Source organism: Manacus candei, unplaced genomic scaffold, assembly GCF_025592945.1.
Source record: "Manacus candei isolate 608988 ecotype Guabito, Panama unplaced genomic scaffold, ASM2559294v1 h1tg000057l, whole genome shotgun sequence".
NCBI classification, from domain to species: domain Eukaryota; kingdom Metazoa; phylum Chordata; class Aves; order Passeriformes; family Pipridae; genus Manacus; species Manacus candei.
The window spans coordinates 10,497,618-10,514,300 of record NW_026138105.1 but is presented as its reverse complement, the minus strand read 5'-3'; the positions used below and the strand labels follow the sequence as shown (position 1 = coordinate 10,514,300).

Genomic DNA, 16,683 nt, shown 5'->3' with positions numbered 1-16,683 from the left:
GAATCGCTCCGTCACCAGCGGCTGTTGAAAGATGTTTCTTCAAGTTCAGGCCTGTAAACCACGTGGGGCCTGAGATGATCGTGACAATCTTTTGGCTAAATCTGTGCAGACATCAACCTTATTAATGCCCATCAAATTGAACAATCCTTGTTTTTCCAAGATCTGCAGAGCTGGCAAGGAAAAAAGGGGAGTTCACGTTCATCATGTGAAGTCCAGTTCTGGGAGCATTTACATTTTTAATATAGTTAAGTGTGCATGTATTTACAAGATTAGATTAACATAGTAACAGACAATTTATTTAAAGGCATAATGTCTGATACAGATCTCTGGTGCCTGAATGGTCATTTCCTAATATTGCTGTTATAGTTACTTCCATGATTCACATCTCCTGTTGCAGAACAAGCAACAAATCCCCAGGACGGAAGGACAGATCTAAGTTTTTTTTCTAAAATAATGTTTTTTTAGAGTTTTATTACAACTCTAATTTGAGCCAGAAATTCATTCACAGGAAATGCAGTAAACAACAAACAAAGATGGGATTTTTCAAGAGTGGTGGCTGGTTGCTGGCTTGCAGTGGGAAATGAACTTCTGAAAGTACCTCCCTGGGTTTTTACCAGACTTTGTGTTATCCTGCCTCTGTAAGACCCTTTGGCTTTGCAAGCTGGAGCATCAGAATCCATTCTGCTCAACTCTGAGCTACCTTTATTATTACTAGAGCAAAGGATCCTGTAAATGAAAGGATGAGGTAGGAGGTTTAAAGCAGCTCCTGATTAAACAGCAACAACTGATACTGGAGGCATTGCAGAGCCAAAAGTGTAACTGTATTTGAGGAATAATTATACAAATTCATGGGTGACACATGCTTTGGTGGCTGTGAAACCCAATAATCTCTGTGCAAACCTCTAGTGTGGGATGTTCCCAAAGTGCTGATTGTCAGCAGCCTGGGGAGCAAGTGTCCCGCTCTCGCCCTCTATGAAACAGCAACAGCATTGCTGTCCCGGGCCTCTGGGTTATCGGGAAACAACATTAGGAACTTTGTTGCTGAGCATGTACAAAGTGTGATGTGTTAACTTTAAAAGAGATAAGGGAGAGCTGGAGCTTCTCTCTGAAAGATTTCTGGAGTGTCTGAGCTCTTTGTCCTGAGGTCTTTCCTGTTAGGTGATGCACAGACAGCGCAGCCTTCCTTTCCTAAGAGACAAACAGAAGTGAGTTCTCACACACCGAGTTTTATTTGAAGGAAATATGACATTAGATTGGCAAGAAAAATAGGAAAGTCCACAGACATCATCATCTGAAGAGAAGACATTGAAATTTAGTGCAGCAGCTGTAGGTCTGGTCCTGCAGAGTCTGAGCAATGCGTGGCACCCACAGCTCTGCATCACCATCAGGGTCATTTCAGCCTAGGAAGTTAAAAGAGAAACTTTTACTGTGGTAATGATAAGCACAATATTTTCGTAGTTGTTGCTTCTTGGCAGGAAACAGCCCAGATTAGCAGAGCCACACCACTGGAGTGTGTGTTTTGGGTGCTGTTGCCATCAACACCCCCAGCCCCTCTCAGGTTTGGGCTTGCTGTTCCAGGCAGGCTGTCAGCCTGGAGCTGACAGAAAGGGCTCCTTTCTCTGTGCCAGTGTGCTGCACCAGGCACAGGAGATCCTCATCTGCACATGGGAGTGCTACAGAAATGCAAACAGAAATTAATAATGACAATAGTTCCAATCCAGATCACTACATGCATCCTGTCCAGCTCCAAAATTTAAATTCTTTGGGTATAACTAACCTGCCAAATTATTTAGGAGGGACTATACATCACAGCCTGTCTCCTGAGATGAGGGCTGGGACAAGGTACATGCTGCACCTTAACTCATGGGCTGCTAGACCCAAAGTTCCACTCCAGGATGAGGATCACCAACTTGGAGAACTGCAGGAATCTCCCAACTTGGGGAGGGAGTGAGGGCAGAGATTTCAATTCATTGGGGGGAAAACAGCTATGAAGAATAATCAGAGAAAAACATATAAAATCAGAGCAAATATTTTGTGGCTTGGTGACAGCTCAGAATTCATTGCTTTCTTGTACCAAGCAGGAGTCCAAATGGGAGCCTGGGGAAAATCCCCTGTACTGTGGTCTGTGCTTCTTATCCACTTGCTGTGCTGCTGGCACCGTGTCCAATGGGAATATTTCCTCTTCATTTAGCAGCAGCACAAAATCCAGCATACCAAGGAAGAGCACACTGAGCTCTTGCAGGGCACGAGGGAGGCGGCAGCATCTTGGAGAAGATCCCAGCAATGCCTGCAGTGTGTGTGGGAAGCAGTGAAGAGCATCAGCACAAGGGTTTGAGCTTTGGCTCCAACTGAGCTGCCATGGTCAACAGAGTGTGTTTGTACAGCAAGAGGAGATCCATCCATCAGAGCAACACCCTTCCTCTTCACGTGTGTTTTTGATGTATAATCACCATCAAACTACCCATTTAACACCACTTCTCTCTTACTAGGAAACTACACAAAGAGGTTATTTTCAGTCACCAAAGGTTTTACTTCTTATTTTAATACAGCATGACAAAAAACCCCAACATTATAACTAAGGCATGAACTTTTAATGACTTTATTTCATAATCTTTTTGTAGGTTCCTGTTGAACTAAATGAGTCTTTCAACTGTTTTTGTCATTGGCTTAAAATGCTGGCAGAAGCATTGCTCCAGCTCTCATGTACTGTGCTATTTGCTCTGCCCAATCCCCCCTGCAGATTTTGGTAAATGCTGCCATTGCAGTGCAGTGAAGCACAGGGGCTTATTAACAGTGATATCATCTGCCTGTGTGATCTGGGAGATGGTCATGAGCAGCATGTGTTTGTGAAGAATATATTCCACCATGATATGCAGCATGCTTAGTTAGCTGTATTGGAAAGATTTCCAGATAGCTATTGATTTTCCAGCCCTGTAATTAGTTCAGAGATTACAAACATAGAAAATATTGCTCCGGAAATTGATTTTTTTAATTGTTCATAGCACCAAAATATGGTGTGACTGCAAAGCATATCACATGCTTCCTGCAGAGGAAGACTTTGAACTTTGGAAAAATATTGCCACTGTAAACATGGAAAAGAAATCACGTGGCTAATTTTATTGCTATCTCAGATAAGGCCTCAATCCAGCTGGTTCTGGCTGACTTTGAAAATCCATCCCTGTAGTTCCTCTTGCAGGATCAAGGTCTACAGGAGAGGCTGGCCTGCTGGATTTCATCAGGGCTGGATTTCACCATGGGTACCATCAGGGAGAGTGTCAACATCTCCTGCTGTGCAGAGCCCTCTGTCTGGGGATGCCTTGGTGTCCTGGGGCTGATGTTCACCCTGGTAATAGTTTTTTGTTAATCTGTGCTCTGTGCTTACCATCACACAGCTGCCTCTTGCCCCTCCAAAGATGTCTCAGCCCCATGGAGCACTTCCCATGTACTTCACCAGCACCTGCCCCACTCTGAGCTCAGCTGGGAGCTCAAAATGCCCCTCAGGAGGAGGCAGAATCACAGAATCATTTAGAACCATAGGCTGGAAAAGCCACTTAAGATCATCAAGTCCAACCATTCCCCCAGCACTGCCAAGCCCACACTAAACCATTTCCCCAAGTGACACATGTCTTTTAAATCCCTCCAGGGATGGGACTCCTCTGCCCTGGGTGGCCCATGCAAACCTTTGCACAAGGAGATGTGCCCTGGACCTGCCAGGTCTGGAATGTCTATTTTTTTTTTTTTTTTGATTGCTTCCAGGCTACATTTTTTCACCTCTAATTATCATCTGAAGAAAGATGTCTCTTCTCTTCTTTGGAGGGGATTTTGGGTCCTCCCTGGTGAGATGTATGAGCTGGACACTGCTTCATGCTGGTGACTCAGTGGCCTCATTGCACACACAGGGTGGGGTGGCTGTTGCTTATGGAAAATAAGAGTAGATAGGTCCAGTAAAAAATACAATCTCTGTCTTCCAAAGAAGCTGTTATTTATGTCTAGCAGGATAATGACAGATATTTTCTGTGCAGGCAAAGCCAAGAGACCACAACAGAGGCAACAAGGGCACTGCAGTTAGGGAAGTTATTAGAATTATTTCATCTCATTACCAAACTGTGCCAGGCATTGGGAAAATCAGTTGAGTCACTTCTCTAAAGAGTTTGCAAATTAGGAAGTTTGGGCAAAAAGCAAAACCCCCACAAAAGATTATTTCCACTCTACAGGGATGACATGTTCTGATGTAGTCACACAGGCAGTCAGAAAATTTTTCTCCTGTGAAATTTCTTCCGGAATCTGTGAAATCTCAGGAAGCAAGTAGAAATGTTCCTCTTTAAAGTCCCAAACCTGGTAATAGTAAAAATAGTCAAACTAGACAATTGGATTTGGCTGAGAAACTGCTTCTACAGCTATATAATTCCTGAATATACCCAGTTTCATCAAAACCTTGGGAGGTCTCAGGGGATGGGAAGTGCTGCAGTGAAAGTAAATTTATTAAGATATTAATGAACTGGGTGCCATCCCCTTCCTCACCCAAAGCAGCTCCTGAGGTGAGTGGTGTTGGACCAGGGCATGAATTCTCCTCCTGCAAGTACAATCATTGCAATAGACCAGTTTTATTTTCTCACTGGGAGTATCATTAGACAACAATCCTATAGGAGAAAGAAAATCCTGTAGAAGGAAAGGAGGAGAAAATGCTGCTTTATTTACATTTACCTGTTGGGTGTTGGGTTAGATGATCTCCAGAGGTCCCTTCCAACACTAACCATTTTGTGATTCTGTGTTTCTGTGATTCTTTACCTCCCCAGACAATTTTTGGGATCACTCAGATTCCTGGGAAACAGAATTTGGGGTGTGGATGAGAGGAATGAATTGCAAGTGTTTCCCCTATCTCCCTCTGCTCCAGGACAGGTGGATAGGAGAAAAAATATGAAATATTTCATCCCGAGAATATACCCAGTCTTTGTGTAAGTGAATCCCCCTTCCAGAGTGGGATCCACTGGCATCCTGGTATTTTGTGAAAGCACCAGGCAAGCATTAGTCCCCCCTAACCACGCACTTTTAGGATTAGGAAACAACCAGGCATTTTGAGGGCTACCTGCTCCCTTCCCGAGGTCAGAGGATTTGCAGGATGACCCACAGGCATCTTTCAGTAGTCTTCTCCCCTCGGAATTCCTACCGGGATAAGGATGGGAGCACCTCGGTTAGCTCAGTCTCACTCTCCCATCTAGTGGTAAAACAAGGAAAGGTGGTCCAGGCAGAAAAAAATGGAAATTTAAGTTTTCTGGGGCTTTTGAAGAGGTGTCTTTGTGGGTTCAGTTAAATGCATAATCCCCAGTACAATGGGGATTGGGAATGTCACTGAACTGATCCCGAGGGAAACACAGCACAGTGCAAAGGAGGGTGAGTCCTTCCCTGGGTCCAGTGAGGCTTGAGGGGCCCTGCCCTGGGAATGACCTGCAAAGTAAAGAGGTTTGCACTGATGAATACACCCCAGGCGGAACAGTGTGGATGTAAAAGCATGAACTTCACGAGCAAAATGATGTCTGTTAAACCCCTCGTGGTGGGTGGGAGGTGGAAAGATGCAGAGCCACATTGTCCCACAAATAACCTCTTACCTTCAATGAACTGCACAGGAGCCCCACGGCTGCCCTACAGCCTTCCCGGAAAGGCCTCTGTGGTCCCCCAAAATAGCAGGGGGAGGCATAACCCACAAAAGTTGGTTGCACAGTAAGGTCAGGGACGTGCAGGCACTGTGCTCAGGAAACGTGCTGTCAGAGGTGTGAGCTGGGGCTGCACTGCTGAGCGTGGTGTGCAGAGCCTGAGACTTCAGCAATGCTACAGCCTTTGAGCTCTCTTCTAGGAGGGGATTAGGGGAGTCTGAAGCACGGAGAGCTGGGTTACTCTGAGCTGTAAAGCTGTGTTTTATTTCAGCCAGATCCACAGAACTGGAGGGGAAGGGTTTCACCTGTCCTACAAAAAATTAACACAGTCAAGGTGATTCAGGCCAAAAAAATCCCAATTTTTCCATGAGGAACTGCTGTAGAACCAGCTCAGTAAGGGCCTGACCCTATGGGAATGTTTTTCCCTAGGCTGGGGAAGTGCAGGGGCTCAGGTTCTGCAGCCCTGGATTCAGGATGCTGAGATTCCCACTCCCATGTCCACAGCCCAGTTCCAGAGACCCGAGATGCAGAATGGATGAACTCTTACAGAAGATTTATGTTCTCATGTCAGATTGAAGACTTGTGGTATTTCCTGGAAGGCTGAATGATGTTCCACTTTCAGCAAATAAGGTCAAAATCACAAGGGGGGAAAAAAAAAGTAATCTCTCATGGATCAGCTGTTTGCCAAGCCCAGAGGTGCAAGTGGTTGTCTCACATCCCTGTTCATATAAAAGTGCTTTCCTGGAGCAACACGCTGCGAAGTGTGGCTTTCCTAGGGTGGCACCCACACAGTCTGCAGCACAAATAGACTCAGCTGGGAAAAGACAACTCAGAGGAGTACGGTACTTGCGCCTACACTACCAGATCATAAAAAACAAAACGTGAAGAAAAAGGTACTGGGCAGGTTTGGAAGGGCAGGGATTGGTCTGGTAAAATGGAAATCTGCAGGAGTGCAGTGCTCTGGGTGGTTCCTCAAGAAGGACTCTCCTGCTGCCCGAGGGGGATGCAGGTTGGATCCAGCATCAGAGGCAGCTGGTGATGGGGCCAGGCCACCTCGGGGGATCACCTGTGCCCACTGGGACGGGACATCGCTGCTCTGTGCACGGTGCAGCGGGGACAGGGCTGGTGCTGGCAGAGGGTGCTGGGCCCCGGCTCAGGCACCGCATCCCTCGGATACTCGGCGTGTCGGGAGAGGGCAGCCTTCGCCACAGGCGGATGCGGCCGGGAGGGCGAGAGGATCCGCACCCAACCGGCCCAGCACCGCGGGAACACGGCTTTTAGAAAATGCTTAAATGAGAACATTTAAGTAATGCCCAGTGTGGAAAAAGGGGTTGTGCAGATGAGAGGCACCTTTCTCTCAAGAAGCCGCTGGTTCTGCCAAGGGCTAAGGACTGACCCGTCTGCATCCTCGAGGATGTCCCAGGATGTGATTCACACGGCTGAGCTGGCAGGACAAAAGTGCACCTGGAGCAAGGCTCACCATGACCTGCTGCTCCAAAACCCCCTCTCCAGCAGACTTGTAGACACCCGTCAGGTTTCCCTTCTTCACTGCAAGCTCACGTACAGCAGCACAGACCACCAGCTCATCCCCTTGGCTGCAATAACATCACATGTGCACCCTGGGGACCTGCCTGGGACATCCCAGGCTTGCAACTCCAGTGACTCCCCTGCAAACCCTCCCTGGAAAGCGTGTTCCCTGCTACAGCAATAAAAAATCTCATAAGGTTAATGAAAAGACAAGCTGGGAGCGTGAAAGCACAGTTAATGCTACTGCTGTGATGCTTCATTTGAGCTGCAAAGAGAAGATAAAGTTCTGCCTCCCACCAGAGAAGTCACAGGGGAAAATGATTCCTTCTTTCTCTAAATGGCATCACATTGTTTCTTCTTTTCAACTTGCTGCCAACTTGGTGTCACACTCTATTTTTTCAGGACAATCATCTGGTTAATCGGCAGAGTGGTACCCTCCATCCAGCCTCCCACCCCCCAGACAAGATCAGCAGAAAAGATATTCAAAAATAGATTCACCTAGGAAAGAAGAATAAATAAGGATTGCTCTTTGCATGTGAATAGCTAATGAAGACCCACTTAGCAGTCTCGGCAGACTCATCAGCTCCGGCGGCTGATCCTTGATTGTGTGTCTGCAGCTACTGTTCAGTCTTCTCTGCTCATTAGACCCAGGTCAAATGAAACACACACAAACCGTGGCAGAAATGATAAGAACCGATGGAGATGGCCATAGTGGTGACCCATCCCAAGTGGAAAATTACCAGTTAGGATTTTTTATTGCCTGTTACGTGGAGCTATTTCACCTAACAGCCAGAGGTAGGTCACTTCTAATCAGCAGGGGTGAGATCCAGCCCATCACACCGTCCCCCATCTCTCATTAACAAGAGATGAACCTGAACAGTCCTGCATAGGAGACCCCTTAGAGAAGCACCAGGGCACACATTTTGGGGGTTGTTTCGGATTCACCACCACAATAGTGTGCTGGTACTGCCCAAAGGGCTTGGGCTGTCTGCACCAACCTGAGTGCAAAGGCTGCAGGTGAGGGTTGAGTGGGGGGGCACATCTGCTTGGCACCAGCTCCTGGGAGCAGCTCTGGCAGTGACTGTCACCCTCATCAGTCACTGCACCACTCCCCTCTGCCCAGAAAGGCTCTTTCCTCTTAGCAAGAGATTTTTGAACAAGCTGCAGAGTTTTGTGAAACTTACAGTGAATAACATACATAAATACATTAGAAGCTCTATAAATATAGGGAATCCTCTAACAGGATTTTCTTCTTAAGCACCTTAGGACACTGATTTCCTCCTTTCCTGAAACCAAACCTGGTGGACTCAGGGAATATGAAGGAAGTTTTAATACTATATTTGTTAATAACCTGGTAAGGAGGAAAGGGAACAAAAAAGTAAAAAAGACCAAACCAGCTGGATCCTGCCTCACCCATGTCTTGATTAATTTGTCACTAAATTTGTGACAAAGCATAAGATGGGAGAGGGGTGCAGTGGTGTGAAGTGCTGCTGCAGTCTGGATTATGCTGGTGTAAAATCTGCTCTGTTCTATTTGTCTGTGCCCCGAGACCTCGTTGACAGTGATTACTCACAGAACCTTCCATCTCCACTCCTCTCTGCTCCTAACCCAGCAAACCACCCTCTTCTCACCAGTTCTGGGTCAGAGGAAAATGTTGTTATTAGGTTACCTCTATTTTATGGTCTTTTAATTATTTCCACCCCTGTGATTACACTAATTAGCTAACTGGTTTCTAATGGCTGTACAGTAGCTCACATTACACTTTCATTAATCACGATGTTAGCCAGCCTAGTTAAGAGTCCCTGGTTTTTTTGCATTAAGATTTGAAATTATTAAATGATAAAGTAATCTGAAGGGGAAAAAGGAGTCAATAGGAATAGACACCACCTTCACCAGCAGCTTGGCAAAGAGCCTCTTTGATATATTTAGAAATGTTATGATTCACAAGAACCTGCCAAGCATTTAGTTAGTGTCTATAAAAATGAAAAAAAAAAAAAGGTAAATCTGAAGTTTCCAATCACAACTGTTAAAGGCTCCTTCTCACTTTCTTTGATTCGAGGCAGTTGATTGACACATTCAAATGGGATCAAAAATAAAACAACTGACAACACATCTTCATCCTGATGGTTGTGACTGAACACCCGCTGCAGCTACACCCAGGACAAAGCAGAAATGAAGATCTAAGAGGAGGTTAAGTTTTTGCTGCTAGAAAAACATTACTCTGACAGCTCTCAAGACCTTCCTATAAATCCTTATCTAGGGAGACTATTTGATGTGCTAAAGGACTCTTAAAATAATCAAAATTAAGAACAAAGCACCCCACATTGGATAGCTTAAATACATGCACAGGGAAATGTTCATCACTGGTATGAGAGAGAGTCAGAATAACAATAACAATAATAGTACATTAATATTATTTTTATTATTCACATCTACTTAACAGGAGAAGTTCAAAATCCTGTACAAACACTAATCAACTAATTTTGCCAACCTGCTGCATATCAGGCCCCCAGTTCAGTGAGGTGCTTCAGTGCAACATAGTTTTAGTGAACATTCAGTAAAGCTTTTTTAGCAGGTGGGACAAGGGTAATGATGGGCTCACCTGCCAGGGTGTCTTCGACAAGGAGGGAGAAGCAGAGAGCCTTCATTTCCCAAAATCGAGAGGCTGAAGAGCTCCCATGGTAGCAAACCATTAAATAAAAAAAAAAGTAACAATAATACTGAGCAAAATATTGCTTCAGGGAAAGATTTCTGCTTGTTTTTAGTACAGATGTTGATATTGCACACTCAGAAATGGCTGTTTGGAAGCACATTTGCAGTGTGTTATTAGATGGTGCACGAAAGCAAAGAGCTGCGCTTGCAAGGGAGGAATTGAAACATTTGAAAATTAAAAGACATTTTAGAAATGACTCCTGAAAGGCATTTTTTTCTGTGAAAGAGAAGTTATGAGTAGAGAGACTGAGCTTCCCCAAATCACAGATCCTTAAAGCCAGAGTCTGTGACTAACTTGAAGCATTTGTCCAACACTTCACTTTGCTTCAGGAGAAGGGAGCTCCGGTGGGAACCAGCCATCACCTCTGCAGATCCCTTGGGAGCTCCTCTGCACGTAGTGAGGCCGTGCCAGGCTCAGAGTGGGCAATCTGCAACATGCCAAATTTCCCCAGGGCAAGCCCTTCCCACGCTGGGAGCAGACACCCGTCCTTCCTGATGCCTGCACCGCTGGAGGTGCTCTGTGTGTGAATTCCAAAGAGCTTATCCAGACATACAGCACCCTTAGTACCTCCCACAGAGATCCCACAAAGCACAAGGGCACGCTTTTCAAATTAATGAATGTCATCATTTTAAAACCCAAATCCCTTCGGAGGAGGGAATCCTGAGCCCTGTGGGATGAGGGAGTGGCAGGCTGAAGCTGAGCGGAGTATTTTGGGCATTATGCATGTGAAGGTGGCACACAGCGAGGCTCAGGCACAGAGGTGATTGCTCTGCACTTTGCATATTCCCTCTGTGCACTGGGCTGGGATTTTTCATTTCATCCATAATTCATGTTTTGCTGCAGCGACTCTACAGAGGCAGCACAGGACCTCAGCCTCGGTGATAACAAGGGAAAGAGAGAGTTGCTTTTTGTTGCCAGACTGCAAACTGTAGAGCTTGGGTCCAGCCAGACACTCCACTTTATCCCAATTAACCTGTGGGCAAAGATGTGAATAGACAGTGAAATAAGGGTTTGCCCTTATATATAAGTGGCTGCAAACAGCCACTGCCAAGCCCACATGACCCCTGTCTGGGCTCTGTTTGTAGCCAGCAGAGCTGTGCCCAGCCCAGAAAAGGGCTGTTATTACTCCAGCCCTGGAGTAATAACCTTTTTTCCCACATGCACATGTGATCTCTAAACAAGCTCAGTTATTGATGCCCACGCACTGGTAGATTTTGGGGCCAGGGTGCTTTTATTTTTCACCTGACCCCAGCAGTGCTGCAGGGTGACAGTCCTTGCTGTCATTGTGGACAGGGAGGTCACTGTGCCACTCTGGCTGTGCCACACACACAAAGCAGCCCACGCTCACTCCCAGAGCTATAAACCTTCCTCTGCAACCCTGCTGCCTTTCCTCTCCATAACACACAGACCAAGAAACCCAGCTTGTCAGAAATGAAAGTGTTTCGGGAGATTAAAATGTAAATGTTGCACTCGGCTTTTCAGAGGGGGTTTGATATTTTACTTGTGACTCTGAGAGGAAATAGATTTTTGATAACTCTGCGGAACTGCTGCTGCCCAGCCACTGCTGCAAACAGCCAAAACCTTAATAAATAAATCCTCTGTCAACTGGCTTGGAAAACCAACTTGCTGGTGGTTTCAAGAAATATTGGGAATTTCAAAGCAGTCTTGCACAAGGAGACCTGTAATTACAGCAGCCTCTCCTACACTGCCTGAGTTTGAGAGGAGAAGGGGAATGCAGTGTCATCTTTGACAGTGCTGGCAATAAACACTATACATGAATTTTTTACTATGTTTATTAACTTGAAAATTTGGGGTAGGGCCATGTCAGTTGTCATGCTTTGCACTAGGTATGGCCCACAAATGGGACACTGAAAGGGAATGTGAAAATAATTCAGCAAAAATTCTGGCCTGGCTTGCCTCTAATTTGCAGCCTCATCTCCTTGGAAAACCTGCAAAAAGGTCTGCCTGAGCCCAAAACTAGGTCCCTCCCAAGGCAATCTTTTTTCTTAACTTTACATGGTACATCCAGGATTCTTTTCTCTGGATTCTCTGAGTCTTCAGAATCTTGCACCACCCTCAGCATTCACTGCCATGCACAGCTCTGGCTCTGTGCTAGCAGAGACATGACACCATGGTCTGTGCATTATCCAGGCACCTTGTTGATCCAGACTGCTGTAAACACCGGGAAAACTCAGGAAAAAAGTAATCAGGAGGAGTTTGCTGACTTTCTGCTGAACACCAAAGCTCTTGTCCACCCACCAGTGTGGCCAGAACTGGGTTGCTGGGATTTTTGCATCCCCAGTTAGCACCTATTTAAATAGTTGAACCTCAGTATAAGAAGTTCTTGGCTCAAGGCTCTCAGCTGAAAACTACAACCACATAAATATTCACAGTTTTGTTACCAAAAAAATCACGAGTTTAAATTAACTTTTTTTCTGTAATACATGAAATAACCTGAATATCACCACCGCACATGTAGGCCAGCAGTGCTCGGAAATGATCAGCAAGGCAAGAATCACTCATAGGATTAATTTGGAAAATAATTTCAAACAATTGAGAGCCATATGAAAATGAACAGACCACACATTAATAGAGCTTGAGCCTGCTCTGTAAACTCAGCTACTCACTTTTTATCCCTTAAGTAAACTAGGAAGAGTAATGTATTTATAGCCTCTTGACGTAAGTAGCCTCAGTGAAATATTGTATGTAATAAATATTCTGCCATCTCAGAGAGCCTATAGGACAAAGCGGTACCAAGGTACTGCAAAGGCAAACTGTATGTGGCTAACGAGTCTTGGTGAGCTGCCAGCCAGCTGAAAACACTGCAAATGAGAGAAAGCAATGAAAATATACACTTTATTAATATAGGGGAGAGTTTTATTAACACAACCGCAATGCGAGGGCACTGGGTAAGGAATTTTGCCTTTCAGCTTTGCAGGGTGCCTTTAATCACTCCTTTCAACCATCACCTTGGAGTTTGCTCCGCTTTATCCCAGTGTTTTGTTGTTCGTCAGTCATTTTCTCCACTGTTTTTTTTCCCCCCCTTTCTGTTGCAAGGATCATAAGATCTTGGCCCCCTTTCCCTGCCCCGCGCTGCCAGCATTGCTTTTTATCCAATTACAAATTACACAGTGCATCTGCATTAAAACAAAATGTGTTCATCGCCAGTTTTAAATAAGGATGTCATTTGTAAATGCTTTATTCATAATTAATGGAATTATTACTGGGTGCAGCCACATTCTTCATCCATGTACTGTAAGATATGTTGTAAAGTGCATTAGTAAAAAGCTTTATAGATGAGGATATGACAACCTGACTGTGAAGCACATTACGTGATGTACTGTGGTTGTTGTTGTAACAATCTTTATGCAAGATTTTAAGCTATCGGTCAGCCAGGGGCTGATTGATAGTGTAAATGTTAATAATTAATAATAGGATAATGTTGATAACTGTGATTCTATGATGAGTATGGATTTTTTTAGTTAGAATTATGCTAATATGCATTATTCACTGAATCATGAAATCACATTAGAGATGAGAAAGTCTCTCTGGCTTTCCCCATTCATATCACTGACAAGTCAATGCTGCTCTTTCCTAACATTTCCAAAGCAGCTCTTTTCATCTACCTTCCTACATGAAATCTATAAGTTAAGAAGTATATTTTAAAACAAACCTAGAGCTCTGAATATATGCTTACCAGAGTGACATGTAAAGTCATGGCCTTCAACAACCTGCCTGGGAGACCCCAAATCTGAGGGACCCTCTGCTAGGTTTACAAGAAAATGAAGGAATTTCCACTGCAGATTCTTTTCACTTTGGCACTTGAAGCCCTCTGAAATTTAAACCCCCCAGGCACACTTACCTTGTACAGTGGGTACAGGAACATCCTTGAGCTGATGAGCGACAGGTAACATAAGTGAGGTGTGAAGACACAGGAGAGAGAACTAGAGAGCTGCAAGGCTCAACAGTGATGTCATTTTTTTCAGCTGACATTATCATTTTTTATTTACTAGACAGGATGAAAACAGGTATTACGTCAGGCCGGGAGAAGTGAATGCCAACTTGCTGCTGGGCACAGACTCCTCAGAGGATGTGATATGCCAATAGCAGCCTCAAAACCAGGATTTAGAAATGGATATGGCGTAATGGCCCCTGGGGTACGCTGGATTCCAAGGCTCCCAGCGGGGAAATCTCCCCTTCTCCACCCAGCAACATTGTCTCCATTGCCTGTCTCACGGCTGCCCTTGCAGGACCAGAGATTTAATTTTTCCTTCTCCAGTTTCAAAGACTAAGATGCAGGAGAGCTCCTTCCTGGTACTCAGCTACTTGCAGATAACCTAAGCCAAAGGCATCAAATATACTGAGCTCCCTGGCATTTTCCTGCCAGCACGGTGTCCAACGAGGAGGGGTGTGCTCCATGCACCCCCTTAATGACATTTTAATTCCTTAAACTGTGCTAACACCCACCCAGCTCTCTGGCAATGCGGGAACGCAGCTTATGGACTAGTGTGAGAGCAATTTTTAGGGAGAAAGTGCTAGTTAGTGCAGGAATTTTCCTGTTAAGGAAATTATTATTGGTAGCTTTTTCTTAGAGAGATGAGAAAGCTCAGAGCTGATCACAGGTTGCCTTTCTTATCCCTCTTCCCTCCCCACCTCTCAGATTCTGTGTTTGGGTCTTCAATGTTTTTATTTCAGATAAATCCGCAAGCACATTTCCAGGTGGATGTCACCAGGATCCACTTCCTCCCGGCCCACAGACAGTCTGTCTCTTATCTCCCTTACATTAGTATCAATTATTTACAGCAGGAATGCTAAATCATGAAAACAAAGTTGCAGCAAAGCTCTGCCTTGGCTGAGTACCCCACACTGGTTGCAACTTCCAGAGCCCCTGTGCTACTTGTGCTTGTCCTTGCAGAGAAACAGCCTTGATTTTTTCCCCCTTTCACAGCCACAGAGAAGAGCAGTGTCTGGGCACCCACAGCCCATGTTGTTAAGGGATATAAAAATCATAAAGGAGTGCATTGAGCAGCATGTCTGTAGGGAAAGCTGAGGTCTTGGTGCATAGGACTTGGAGCAGCACAACACTTGTCATAAGGTTTCCTTTGATGCTTCTTTTCCCTCCTTCCAAAACCACTTCCTGACACTGGAAAGTAACATTTGGAGGAAGAATCCTCTCCAGTCCATGAAGCTGGTCGGTGATGGAGCTGACTCCCCAAAACAGGGTGCAACCAGTCTGCCTGGGGGCTCACCATCCCTTTGTTGCCATTTCCCTCCTCCTTGCCGCGGGTATAATCTCTCTCCTGGGACCCCATAATCTGGGGGGAAGAAGCTCGTCCCCCACTCGTGGTAGCTGGTGCCCCAAGCCTTGAACAGTTCTCACATTCAGTCACTGATGAGCTCCTTGAATGACTGAGTGCATAAAGGCTTTTTTTTTTTTCTTTTTTGAGCAATAGTATTTAAATATGACTAACTAAAATCTCTGTTAAGTGAGGGTATTATACAGCTTAGGACAGTATAAATAAAAGTTTCTGGGTTCTGTTCATGTCTGTGCTTTTTGGATACAGAACAGCAGAAGTACTTTACCCCTGTTGTTAAGTTCACTGCTAAGTGAGGTGATGCTTACACCCTTGACCTTGGAACACTGCCTACATTTATATTTCCAGTAATTCTCAATATTTTTCAGATAAATCCCTGCTTGCTCCAGGGAAGCTGTCCTTTCCTAGGTTTGGTTCAACTGCTTATCCAGCACATTCCCACTTTGTTCATTACAGCTCACAAAAGTGAAAAGAAACCCCCAAGAAAATAAAAAGAATAAATAAACCTTCTGAAACCTGGTTGTAGAGAATACTCAGAGAATGAGGAGATCCTCTGAGTAAAGTCAGAACCAAAAGATGCTGAGCACGCTGGTCTTGACCCATGGTGGGCTAGCAAGCTCCAAGCCTACAATACAGATCCTTAAAGGGATCCTCCAGCCACCAGTGGCCAGTGCAGCCCTGGAGGGGTGATTTTGGGCACCTTTGAGCCTCCATGGCAGTGTGCAGTGGTTGTGATCCATGCTGTGGTCATGACAAGGGGCTGGAGGACAGGGCTTACCTTGGTTGGAGTTTTCAATTGCTCAGAAGACACTGCTGGAGATGGAAACCTTCAGCCCCAAATAAGATGGGTTGACCCACTTTGGCTGGTGCTTTGCTGTTGTCCATGCGTGTGATTTTGGGCAAACACAGGGGTCACTCGTGGAGAGGAGGTATGAAGGGGAGGACAGAAGAAAAGGGAAGGGTGTTTTAATTCTAACTTGCTTTGAGTCACTTCATTAGCCCTGACTCCGTTTGACCCTTTTACTGTTATATCAGCCTAACTGTTTATTTTCCTCATAAAACTAAACCAAATCGATTACCTCCATCTCAAAGCCCTTTATGTGTCTCGGCGCCCAGGAGCAGCCCTGCTGTTAGCAAAGGGCCTAATGCAAAGGCAATCTTTGGGAAACAGGGACAGTTCAGAGCAGACACCAAGCCAACCTCCCCATCTTCCTCCTTTTCCCTGATTAAGCTTTGTCTCTTGCATTTAAAAGAGAAACTCTATTTATTTTAAAAATAGCTGTACAATGTTATCTCTATAAATGTGTGTGGTGTGTTTCTGTTTTATGCATCTATACAATCAATAAACTGTGTCTTGCTGGGGATTTAAATATTAGTCTTCAAAATCCAGGTCTAGAGCAGCAGATTTATTTGTATGAACACATGCCCTTTCCTGCTTAAGGAAGGATATTAATTATAGATGCAAACCCATAAATCT

General features: G+C 45.0%; 1 long non-coding RNA gene across 1 annotated transcript; it reads right to left on the bottom strand.

The window, feature by feature from the left end:
• Positions 1-1,210: 1,210 nt before the first annotated feature.
• LOC127478027 (uncharacterized) lies at positions 1,211-16,428 on the bottom strand. Its single transcript, XR_007907106.1, has 4 exons — positions 15,985-16,428; positions 5,087-5,163; positions 4,705-4,821; positions 1,211-1,400 (listed from the first exon to the last, which is right to left on the bottom strand). It is a non-coding gene; the product is annotated as an uncharacterized LOC127478027 (long non-coding RNA).
• Between the last annotated feature and the right edge of the window lie 255 nt (positions 16,429-16,683).